This window comes from Dermacentor albipictus, chromosome 4 (genome assembly GCF_038994185.2).
Source record: "Dermacentor albipictus isolate Rhodes 1998 colony chromosome 4, USDA_Dalb.pri_finalv2, whole genome shotgun sequence".
Lineage (NCBI taxonomy): Eukaryota > Metazoa > Arthropoda > Arachnida > Ixodida > Ixodidae > Dermacentor > Dermacentor albipictus.
Genome location: NC_091824.1, coordinates 27,493,474 through 27,506,611, shown reverse-complemented (window position 1 = coordinate 27,506,611; position 13,138 = coordinate 27,493,474). Strand labels below are relative to the sequence as shown.

At 53.1% G+C, this 13,138-nt stretch overlaps 1 pseudogene; it reads left to right on the top strand.

Moving 5' to 3' along the window:
• Nucleotides 1–541: 541 nt before the first annotated feature.
• Nucleotides 542–7,692, top strand: LOC139059045 (uncharacterized; annotated as a pseudogene).
• Nucleotides 7,693–13,138: the final 5,446 nt, after the last annotated feature.

Below are 13,138 nucleotides of genomic sequence, written 5' to 3'. Positions count from 1 at the left end.
ATCAAAGGAATAAATTCGAATTTTCATACCGAAATTGGGGTATATTTCCTTAACTACCAAAAATATCCTCTCCATCGGAGCTTCATTGCGCTGTAGCGACCCGAACACCTGCGTGGCCATTTCTGTGACACAAAAAGACCGCTATATTATTTTTCAAAATCAATAATTGGGGAGCTCAATAAATCACTGACTGTGAGTTCGATATTATTTTAATATCACAAAACAAGCTCAAAACTTGCTGTTTCTCTATAGTTAATTTTTTTTTATATTGGTATCTGAGGGAGAATTTTTTTCCTAATTCTCATAAATGTTTTACTTCACCCTGATTCACTTTTCGGTTTGGGTATTTTTCTTGCCCCGTCCCTTTAACCTTTAAGTACCGGCTTCTTCATCGATTCCCCGTAGTGGGTAGGCGCCACGAGAAATTAGCAAGTAAGCGGCAAAGGCATCGCTGGCATTCGCGTGGGTTCCAGATTTAAACAAAGGTGGCTACTAAGAGCGTATCTCAAGCAAAAACAGCAGCCCTGGGTGCAGAGGCAAGACGGGGAAGAGCCGCGGCACCACCTCCTGTGCACAAGGTCTTAACTACATCAAAAGACGCCGCCACCCCCAGAGGCGTCGCCGCAGCCGCAGCAGCAATAACAGCCGCAGCCGCCGCGGCCGCAGCAGCAGCAGCAGCGGCAGAAGCAGCAGCCGCCGCCGCCGCCGCCACCGCAGCAGCAGCAGCAGCAGCCGCAGCAGCTCTTGCGTACGACATTTGAGAAAATGAAAAGACGCCGCCGCGCCCACATGCGCCGCCGCCCCCGCAGCAGCGACAACAACAGCAGCAGTAGCAGCAGCAGCAGCAGCGGCAGAAGCAGCACCAGCCGCAGCAGCCGCAACAGCAGCAGCAGCAGCAGCCGCCGCCGCCGCCGCCGCCGCCACCGCAGCAGCTCCTACGAACGACAACTGAAGAAGATGAAAAGACGCCACCGCGCCCACATGCGACGCCGCCCCCGCAGCGGGGACGCAGCGTTGGGAGCGTTCGCTTCAGACGTGCTGCGCATCGGCTCCGCCAATTCTCGGCCGTAGCCACGGATAACTTCACGGTACGCCACCAAATTTGTTACCATCTGATAAAGCAAGTCACCCGGCGCACGTGGACACCGATTTCAACCAGGTGGGCCGGTTTTCGGCAATTTTAGAGCAGTTTTTCACCCCGCCACGTGGGCGACGCCGTCCAGCCTGACGGCGACGCCGGTGCCCGGCGGCGTGAAGACTGCTTCCCGAGGCAATATGGCCGTATCTACGCTAACCCAGCGTGGCTACGACCCGGACGCGATGTCCTGGACGACGGTTCCGACGACTGAGGAGCCTAATTCTGCGATTCCTTCGAATATTCGAAGCCAAGCTCTCCTCAACGCGGCCGCTCTCCGCTTGCAAGAGAAAGCCAAGATGGTGGCGCCTGCCGCCGCCCCGGCGTCCGGCAACCCAGCGGGCAAGACGCAGCCTCCTGCCTCGCACGCTGCAGGAAACAAGGGCAAGGTCTTCACGAAGTGTAAGCCTCGCCCGCTACTAAAACCGAACCCGGATGACTACGTGATCGTTGTAAAGCCACGTGAGCATATTTCCTTGCACGAAGCCTTCTCCGAGAATCGCTACGGCACCGCTTTCACGGCTTACCTCGGGTCCGAGCGGGCAGAGACCGCATCGATTCTCCCTTCGAGAGAACAAAATTTGATTGTGATCCATACCCCGGACCTCGAGACGGCGGACCGAGTGATAGGGGATTTTTCCGTCAACACCGAACGCGGAGCGGTCCCGCTCCACGGATACCTACGGCAAGATGGCGGCAACGTTTGCCACGGTGTCATCGTGGTGTGCAACTCGGACACGACGGAGACACTTCAGCAAAAGGTGCGTTGGAGAGCAGGCACCATTGTTGAAGTGAGAAAATTTGGCACATCGAACAAAGCGCGTGTTACCTTCGCCGGAAAGGACATACCGCGTTTTGTTCACTATGACAACATGGTGGTACCCGTCCAACCCTACTACCGTACAATCCCGGCCTGCGGCAAGTGCGGTGCTGTCGGCCATAGGACGGACGCATGCCCAAACTTGAGACAGGACACTTGCGGTCTGTGCGGGCAACAGATTCCACTCGTGGAGGGGGGTGCGGGCCCCTCACGAATGCGTGCCCAAGTGTTCAGTGTGCGGTGGTGGACACGTCACGAACTCCCGCGAGTGCACTGCAAAGTTCCGGAACTCCAAGATAGCCGCCCAAAAGGGCGGCAAGACCATAACGGCGGTCAAGAAAAAACACCGCCATCTTGAGCTTCCCGGTGGGCCGCCGCACCGGGACGTCGCCAAGACCGGCAAGCCAGCGCCCCCTGCAGGAGAATCCGGGAGGCAATCTACGGCGCCACCACACGGCGTGGCCGGCGCCTGGGCCGACGCCGTCAAAAAAGGAAAACAGGTGAGCAACGCGGGCAGGGCTGCTTCCTCGTCCCCTCCCTCTACTCCTCCTGCGGCGCTCAGCGCCGAACAAAACATGATCGCGGCTCTCCAGGCGCAAAATGAGATGCTGCTAAAGAAAATTACAGCACTCGAAGCAAAATTGACGCAACCCCTCCCTACCCCCGCAGTAGAAGTAATAGAAAGTGAGACAGAAGCGCCGGCGGAGGCACCTAGCGCGGTAGCCGCTCTCGAGGCCCGGATCAACGCCCTCGAGGCCCGTATGGACAGCCGGATTTGCGCTCTTGAAACCCAAATCTCCGCAGCCATGAATGCCGCGATTGCCAAATTGACAGAGATGATTCCCTCTCTCATAACTCAACAAATCGCGCAAACCTCTCGCACCACCCGGCGAGCCGGCCCAATTAAAGACGTGTCCGGCCGGTACCCCAAAATGTTTCGACGACAACTCGATTTAGATGATGAAGACAGTTGCTCACTCTCCGGAATGGAGGATGCTCCCCTCCCCGTGAGTGCTGGCGATGGAGCATCGTCTTCGCAACCCCCTACCAATCTTACCGATCATGGCGGGCACCCCTAAATTCAGGAAAATCCCCCGATCCAAATTGGCCATCCCCATCCCAATTACCCAGTGGAACTGTCGAGGTTTCAAGGCCCACGCTAAGCGGGCCAACCTACGATTTTTCCTCACAACATTCGAGCACCTTCCTGCTGTGGTAGCCCTCCAGGAGCCAGGGAGTGGCGCCACACTTACAAATTACACCACGTTTCAGCAGGACCCCCTCTCCTGTATCTGCGTGCATAAAAATTACACGGCCAACTTCGTTGACCTTGACCTCAAAACAGAATTCTCGTACGTGATGGTGACCCTCCTTCCGCTACGAAAACAGGACCCACCACTACACGTTCTCAACCTTTATTGCTCCCCTAAGTTAGCCAACATCACTTTCGCAGACCTTTTTAGCCGCGCCTTAAAGGCTGCGGGCAGGGATCCCCTAGTGATCGTGGGCGATTTCAATGCCCCCAGCACACTTTGGGGATACGCGCGTGAAGAGAAACGTGGACGTAAGCTGGCGGAACTTATGTCCACGCTGGGCCTTACTCTCCACACCGACCCTGCCCACCCAACTCGCGTGGGTAACTCCGTGACCCGGGACACGTGTCCGGACCTAACCCTCTCCAAAAACATTCAATATGTAGACTGGGTCAACACCGAAGAAACCCTCGGTAGCGACCACTGCATACTCAATACAACTATTCGCACCCATCCATTGGCAAGACCTTTCGCACAGGCAAAATTGCCCGATTGGACCAAATTCCGACAAACATACACCAACTCTACCCCCATTCAGGAGCAAGGGTACCGTGTCTGGTCCCAGCAATTGGTTTCCACCCTTCGCTCCACGGAAACTCAAATTCAACTCTCAGAGGCGACCCCGGAGGTGGACAACCACCTCCTTCACCTCTGGGAGGCCCGGCACAGCCTTGTCCGCCGATGGCGCCGGCAAAAACACAATCGGAAACTCAAAATTCGCATCGCTGAGCTCACCCAACGAGCGGCAGAGTACGCGGCCCAACTCGCTGACTCTAACTGGGTGGACCGGTGCAACACGGCCGCGCGACAAATGTCCAGCCGGAGTACGTGGCGCCTCTTCCGCGCCCTAATCGACCCCACCCAAACTCGAGCAGAAACACAAAAACATCTCCAACGAGCCATTCACTGCTTCGATGGAGACACTTCAAAATTGGCATGCAAACTCCGAGATCAATACCTCTGTACTCAGCAGGACCCCCGAGGGCTCGCGTACTCGTATGCAGGTTCCGAGAACTGGGAGATGGACCAACCGTTCCAGCTGCACGACCTGAAGGCGGGCCTAGCGAAAATGAAGCAAGGAACAGCACCGGGACGGGATAAAATTACAGTCAAATTACTTGCCAACCTTCCCGACTCTGCCTACTCCACACTCCTCGCTTACATGAACTCCATTTGGATCGGGGAAACACCCCTCGCAATTGATTGGAAGACCGCTATGGTCACCTTCATTCCCAAAGCTGGTAAAGCCATCAACACAGACAACCTCCGCCCCATCTCCCTTACTTCTTGTGTGGGAAAATTAATGGAGACGATGGTGCGCGACAGGCTGTCTGAGTTTCTGGAGAACAAAAATGTTTTCGCAGACACCATGTTCGGATTCCGCCCACACCGGTCCACGCAGGATGTCTTGCTTCAACTTGACCGAGAAATTATCGACCCGATCGAATGTCCCCTAAGTGACAAAGTAGTACTCGCTTTGGATTTGAAGGGGGCCTTCGACAACGTGACCCACGAAATTATTCTAACACATCTTTCCCAAACAGATTGCAGCCGAAACACCTTTAACCACATTAGGCAATTTCTCACTGACCGACAATCATACATTCGGATTCAGGACAGCGAACACGGCCCATACCAATTAGGCACGCGAGGGACCCCACAGGGAGCGGTCCTCTCGCCCCTCCTATTCAATTTGGCGATGATGAAACTTCCCGCTCAGCTGGCGAGGGTCGACGGCATCCAGCACGCGCTGTATGCCGACGACATCACCATCTGGGCTAAACACGGCTCGGTAGGAGAAATGGAGGCCAACCTGCAGCAAGCGGCGGACGTCGTAGACAACTATGCCCGTCGATTCGGCCTTCAGTGCTCCCCGTCCAAATCTGAATTTGTGCACATACGCCCCTCACCAAAGTGCACTACCAAAATCGACCTCTCCCTTAACAGTGGACCCATACCCGAACACGACGAGATCCGCGTACTGGGGCTCTTTATTCACAAAAATCGAAAAGCTGACACAACATTGGCCAAATTGCGTAAGGTGGGGGACCAGGTGGGCCGGATGGTCCGCCGGGTTTCGAACAAGTGCGGAGGGTTACGATGCAAAGACGCCTTGCGGCTGGCGCATGCATTTGTAACCAGTCGAGTTCTTTACTCGGCTCCATACCTCCACCTACGCAAAGTTGACGAGAATGCACTCGAAGTCATTCTCCGTAAAATCTACAAGCGTGCCCTCGACCTCCCGGTCAGCACCTCCAACCTGCGCCTACTGGGCCTGGGGATGGTGAACACCTTTAAAGAGCTGCGAGAGGCACACTTGATGAACCAATACACGAGACTCTCTAAAACGCCGTCGGGTCGCCGCCTCCTTGCCCGACTACACATCCATCATTCAATACATACGGAAGAGCACGTACATATCCCATCACAGTGGAGGTATGCCCTGCACGTGCGCCCTCTTCCGGTCAACATGACACGAGAGGACCATAGCGGCAGACGCCTCGCGCGGGCGGAAGCCTTGGCTCGCCACTACGGACACAAACACGGAGTCTTCTACGTGCACGCCTCCGGCCCGTACCATGGGGGTTGGTACACGGCCGCAGTCGTCCACCAAAACACAGCAGTAAATGGACTCACTTTCCGTGCACACAACATTACACACGCGGAGGGGGTTGCCATCGCGCTAGCCGCCGCAGATCAACACTCAAGGGTCATCATCACCGACTCGAGGGGTGCTTGCCGCAATATTGAGCAGGGGCACATACCGTACCTTGCCTCCAAATTTTGCAAAACAACGACTATCTCGGTGCCCCCTCGCACCGTACAATTATCTGGACTCCCGCTCACACGGGCCTCGAAGGAAACGAGACGGCCGATGCCGTCGCCCGCGCGCTCACTTTCCGGGCATCACCTTCGTCCCCCACCGATCCGGACCCCGAACCCAATCCCGCCTATACTTTCAAAGAGATCGTTCAGCTCTACCAATCTGGCCATGCCATCTATCCCAAGCCCTGTAAGGGCCTCACAAAGGCGCAGGAGCGCATTCTCCTTCGCCTTTATACCAAAACTCTGCTGTGCCCGGCAGCCTTAAAATACTTTGACCCCGCTTGCACGGGGGAGTGCCCGCACTGTGGGGAAAAGTCCTCAGACATTTTCCACATGGTATGGGCATGTCAGAAAACCCCAAATCTAACCCCCCTACCCAACCCTTCCCGGGAGGACTGGGAGGCAGCCCTGCTCGGCTGCTCTGACCTGACGGCCCAACGGGCCTTGGTCGAGCGGGCCCGGGAGGCGGCCGACGCCAATGGGCTCCCGTAAGAGGGAGCCCACCTAGTGTTGATGCAAAACCTATCTGAATAAATGTTTTTCAGACAGACAGACAGCCCCCGCAGCAGCAACAACAACAGCAGCAGCAGCAGCAGAAGGAGCAGCAACCGCAGCAGCAGCCGCCGCCGCCGCCGCCGCCGCCCCAGCAGCAGCAGAAGCCGCAGCAGCTGCATAACCTGCAAGCGCCCGCTACCACGCTCGGCCCGGTGTCGCCGCCGTGCAAACTGCCCCCTCGAACGCTCGCGCTACCACCGCTGCAGCCGTGAGCGGTACCCCCACCGCTCCTTCACCAGAAGCTGCAGCCGCAGCAGCAGCAGCAGCAGCGGCCATTGCAAAGGAGCACGAAGCAAAGGACATTATCGCCGCCACAACCAGGTGCCGCACCAGCACGCTCACGCTGGAAAGCGGAGATGCAGCGCAAGCAGCAGTTGCGCACCGAGGCGGAAGAGTGGACGGTGTCGCAGCAACTGCCGCCGCCGACATTGCAGCAGCTGTTGCGATATCGGCAGCGAATTGACCACAAACGCAGGCCGTACTAAACAACCGCAAGCCACAAGTGATACAAATGAAGCGACACCCGGCCCCCGTACATATGGCGCAGTCAATGCTTCAACTGAAACCAATGAAGACCCCGTGCCGTCAACATCCAGAAATGGCGCGAGCCAACACGCTGATGGTATCGATCATTGGATAGCGCATGACGCGCACAAACTCTTTAAAGGGAACTTGGAAGAAGCTTTGTCAACTAGTCCTGTAGACGCGTCCACGCGGGAGGAGACAACAAAAAGCTCCCTCACCGCGTTCATCAAAAAGGCCCAGGAAGTGGCCCAAAGCATCAGGAACGGAGACCGAACCTATTTGCTAAAAGAAGTCCTTGAAATTTTGAAGGGCGCAGTGCTGTACTTTCTGCAGCAGCAGAGTTTCTTCGCGGGCGCCTCTGGCTTCACGCAAAGAGTCATACTAACCGCGATAGATTGGGCTATTAGAGAACTAGAAGTTCAATTCAAGGGCACACGCTAAGTTTCATTTTTCCTTTTAGGCCTTTCTTATTTTTTTTATTTTTCGAATAAATTTTGGCGCAAAGCGTTCTGCAAGTATACTGTATTTCACATGTGTCTTCATTTTCTTGACAGAGACCCTTGCTCGAGGTGATGAAAACATCTCCCAGCTTTGTTGAGCAGGCTTCTTTTTATTTTTTGCTTGATACTGTAGGTTTAACAGAATCGCGAAAAGAGGAGGGTGCTTCCGCCTATACTGAGCTTTTAAAGGTAGCTGTTTTTTGTGCAATGACATTGACATTTTTTAAATGTCAGTGGCTTATCACTGTTCTTCTGAGCAACATGCACCTTGGTCTCACCGAAAGCCAACCTGCACCAAATGCTGTGCGTTGAAGAACATCAGAAGAGACTGCAGATTTCGTTGAGGCACACTCATTGATTGCTTTGAGAATCCTTGCTTCCTGCTCATGGTGAATAATGTGTTCCATGAAACCGAAGGACAAAATTCGTTTGAAGAATATGAACATGGCACAATAACAAGCAGTATGTGGCCGGACTTGTAACAATGGCCTTTAACCTTCTGATGTGCCCACACAGACGATACATATAAGCCAAAGGGTACAATCGCTGCTATTCAAGCAGGCTTAACAGCTGATCTTGCGCATTTAGCTGGCTGTCAGCAAATCTTTTCCGTAGAAGCTTAATTGTGTCTTCAACATCCTTTCACATTTCATGGAACTCTAAAATAGCCAATGCAGCTGATTGAGTAAAAAATGACCTGAAGGAATTAAATTTGTCGGTGTAATGTGAATAGCATGATCGAAGTTAATTCAGAGTATCTTCATGCAGTAAATAAACATTCTTGCCTCTGCAACCAGGAGTTTCTCGTTTTCTTTTTGAAGTGTCCACCGAGATTGCAGTGCGCATAATGTGGATAACACAGAAAGGAAGCAACAGAAAGCGTAACCATCAAAGTTTTTTTAAGGTTGCATCAAATAGTTCTTAATGTTGCATTTATGCGTCCCATTATCCGCATTTTGTCCTCTTTGCACAATCAAAAAAGCGCGAACAGAAAAACACATAATTTGCTCAGCATCCTACATGTCCCTCGGTTAACACAGAGAGACTATCTAAATAAGCAGCTGCATGCATTGGCTCTCTAGTTATTATTGTTAATATAAACAGTGCATCTTCATTTCCTGCATCCCTCGCGCTCGCAGTGACCAACAATTCCATCTCGTGCTGAAGCGTACCTGGCGTCAACGCAGCAAATGCTACGAACGCGACAAAAGTAACATACCAACAAGCCCACTTGTCGCGCTTTCTAGTAGCACAGTCAAGCGCACCGGTTGAGACAGTGCAGCAAATGATGTAAAAGTTTGCTCTCATTTCACTTTCTGCAGGTTGGGGTGCTACACCGACGCTCGGTAGCTGGATCAGCAGCGCTCATCCTAGGGCGTCGCCATTTGCCAGGGCGAGGTTGCGGTGCCCTAAGTGTCGTAGCTTTCCAACAGGCGTTCATTTCAGCAATGGACACCGCGTACAGTATTTTGTGCTTCATGAAATCTTGTTTAACATTACATACGCCACAGTACATTTAGCTTCTAGCGGTTTTTTTCAACGCAGCGGAAATCACGTGACCTGCTTTGGCCTATAGTGCCACGGCCCGTTGTACCTACTAGCAATTGCAAAAAGCGCAAACAGCCCAGGACTGTTGAATTTGTTTTAGAAGCAACAACTACTGAGAAGACGCTGGATATGGGGACAAGGCGGTACAGTCGCCGAACCTACACCGATGTTCACTCACGCGGCAGTGAAGGCAAGCGAGAGACTATCACAACGGACATTCTCGAGGAACAGCGGAAGCTCTTCGCTAGGTCGCAGCCTCAAGTGGTCTCCATCGCGGACATCGTCAACGAGGAGGTCCAGCGATAATTGGGGTTGCTGGAGTACAAGCGTAACCGCTACAGCCCCAGCCGGAAGCGATGCCTTACGTCGCCGTCGCCCGCCGTCAAGGTCCCCCGGCGCATTCGCGCCGGGCCCTGTAACGCCGCAATTCCTTCATCCAGCGCTGCTGCTGCAAGCACGCACACCTCACCCAGCATAGCTAAACTAGAAAGACGGATATTTGGCGAGCCCTCAACCACTGCCCGCTATGCCATCACAGCGGAGAAGCTGGCCATGCATACCGCCGACGCCCATACCACTACTTAGAACTCCGAAAGTTCGCCGTCAACGCGCCACATCCACAGCATGGAGAGCAACCACGTGACATCGCCGACTACCTCGCCGTCAGTCAGTAAACTTCTCGACGACCGTCCCGTTGGCCATCACGAGGCCCCTACCTGTCGCCGCAGCGCCGTCCACCCACTGGCTTAGCCCGCAGCCGCTCTGCGAGCCCATATCCGGAAAGCTAAAAGCAGACACCGATTGAAGTGCGGTTGCTGTTCGACGAACCTACGAACATATTCCGCCACCGAGGAAGACGCCGAAAAGACTGCCTCGACAGGATAACGATACGCTGCTGTCCAAACCAAATCTGGAAACAAACAATACGCCCAGGCAAGACGACCTGACGACGCCGCGTAGCCACCACAGGTCACCGCGACGCAGCCATGATCCGACGCCAAGACCTAACTGTAACGCAAGGCAAAGAACCACCGACCTCAACATGCTTCTCGACGGCCACGCAGTGACCGCCTTTGTGGACACAGGAATGGGTTACTTCGTCATGAGTGGAGACATCGCCATCCAGTTGAAGAAAGTTAAGACTGCATGGCAAAGCCCTCAAATTCACACCGCTACAGGACACCTCTAAACGGTGACTGGAATCTGCACGGCAAAAATTTGCGTTCATGACCACAGTTACATACCATGTCCCCTTCATTACCCTCCAACAGACTTCAGGAGACCTCATTCTCGGCATGGACTTCCTGAACCAACACGGTCCATTCATCGACCTGAAGTCGAAATTGATCACGCTGTCGGAAGTTTAAGCGACATCGTCGGAGGGCTCTCGGAGTCAACACACCTTGAGAGTACTCGAAGATAAAGTGAACGTCCCGCCCCGCTCCAGCATTACTATCTTCGTCGGCACCGTAACACCCGCTGACGTAGAAGGCATCATCGAGGGCGACCAACGTATACTGCTCGACCGTGAAAGTTGCGTCGCAAGAGGGATCGCTCGACTCCACGGAGGGAAAGCGGAAGTGATGCTAACCAACTTCAGCCAGGAGTTCATGCACATCAACATGGGCACGACAGTTGCGTACATGGAGAAAGTTGGGAAAACAAGCAATGCGTTTGTTCTCTCGGATCCTGCCGCATCTACTTCGAAGACCATAGTTCCCGAGCAAGACTTCGCCATAAGTCCTAGTGTGTCCATTAGTAAATAGCATCAGCTCAGAACGCTTCTCCGACGATACAAAAAATGCTTTTCAACGTCATTGAAGATTCCATAAACGCCAGCAGCACAGCAACGCATAATAACCAAACAGAGCACTCGACCACTCCGCCAGAGCCCTTATCGTGTTTCGACTAGAGAACCTGAAGCTATTCGGCAACGAGTCGACGAAATTCTGCGCGACGACATCATCCAGCCGTTGAAAAGCCCGTGGGCATCTCGTTTAGTCTTGGCGAAGAAAAAGGACAGAACCCCAGGTTTCCTCGTCGAACCGTCGACTTAACAAAACCACGAAGAAGGATGTATACCCTTTCCCACGCATACACGACGCATTGGATCGGCTCTGCGACGCTAAATACTTCTCGTCGACGGACGTCAACTCTGGCTACTAGCAAATAGAAGTCGACGGGAGAGATCACGAAAGACCGCTTTTATCATGCCAGGGGGCCTCTATGAGGTCAAAATTATGCCATTTGGGCTATGCTGGGTGCCTGCAAAGGTCAAGCGCATCATCATAATCATCATTATCATCATCATCATCATCATCAGCCTGGTTAAGCTCACTGCAGGGCAAAGGCCTCTCCCATACGTCTCCAACAACCCCGGTCATGTACTAATTGTGGCCATGTCGTCGCTGCAAACTTCTTAATCTCATCCGCCCACATAACTTTCTGCCGCCCCCTGCTACGCTTCCCTTCCCTTGAAATCGAGTCCGTAACCCTTAATGTCCATCGATTATCTTCCCTCCTCATTACATGTCCTGCCCATGTCCATTTCTTTTTCTTGAATTTTTTTATTTCTTTTTCTTGAGCGCATGATGGACACGGTTTTATCAGGATTTAAGCGACAGACTTGTCTTGTGTCCTTGGATGATGTCGACGTCTAGGCCGGAATTTTCGTCGATCACCTTAGGTCACTTGCGACAGTGCTACAGGCCATTAAGTCATCAGAACTCACTCTTAAACCAGAAAAATGTCGCTTCGCATACGATGAGCTTCTGTTGCTAGGCTATGTGATCAGCAAATCTAGCGAAAGCCTTAACCCGCAGAAGGCAGCTACAATTGCAAGGGGACTGCAGCCCATCGACAAGAAGGCAGTGCGTAGATTCCATGGCATGTGTGCGCTTTGTCAAGGAAATTTCACGCGTCGCTCAGCCGCTGACATATCTAACCAAATGCTATGTCCAGTTCAAGTGGGAACCGCCACAGGCCGACGCATTTCAAGAACTCAAAACACGTGTGCAGTCGCCGCAAGTACTTACGCACATTGATGAGGACGCCAATGCCGAAATCCACACTGACGCCAGTAGCCTAGGTCTTGGTGCCGGTTTAGTACAGACGAAAATACGGACTTGAACGGGTGATATCTTACCTTTGCTGGTGGCTGCCAAAGCGGGACGCAATTATTCTACGACTGAAAACGAATGCCTCTGAGTCATTCCAGCTACAGGAATATTCCGCCCTTTACTACTTGGCAGGCCATTCAAAGTCGTCAGCGACCATCACGTGTAGTATTGGCTAGTTAATTAAAAGGATCCATCAGGATGGCTAGCATGGTAAAGACTGAGACTGCAAGAATATGCCGTTACTGTAATCTACAGGTCCAAACGAAAACACTCTAATGCCGATTGCCTATCACGTGCCCCCATTGAGCCGCCGCCACATGACGATGATGACAACGTCTTCCTTCGAATAATAAGCGAGTAAGCCATCGTTGAACAGCACCAAGAAGACCCGGAGCTAAAAGGCCTCGTCGAGAATTTAGAAGGGAACACCGATGTGGTCCCTAGGTAATTTAGGCGCGTATTGTCTTCGTTGACGGTTCGAAACTATCTACTCGTGAAGAAATTTTCACCAGTCCGCGCCAACTCATCATCATCATCAGCCTGGTTACGCCTACTGCAGGGCAAAGGCCTCTCCCATACTTCGCCAACTGCCCCGATCATGTACTATTTGTGGCCATGTTGTCCCTGCAAACTTCTTAATCTCATCCACCCACCCAACTTTCTGCCGCCCCCTGCTACGCCTCCCTTCCCTTGGAATCCAGTCCGTAACCCTTAATGACCATCGGTTATCTTCCCTCCTCATTACATGTCCTGCCCATGCCCATTTCTTTTTCTTGATTTCAACTAAGATGTCATTA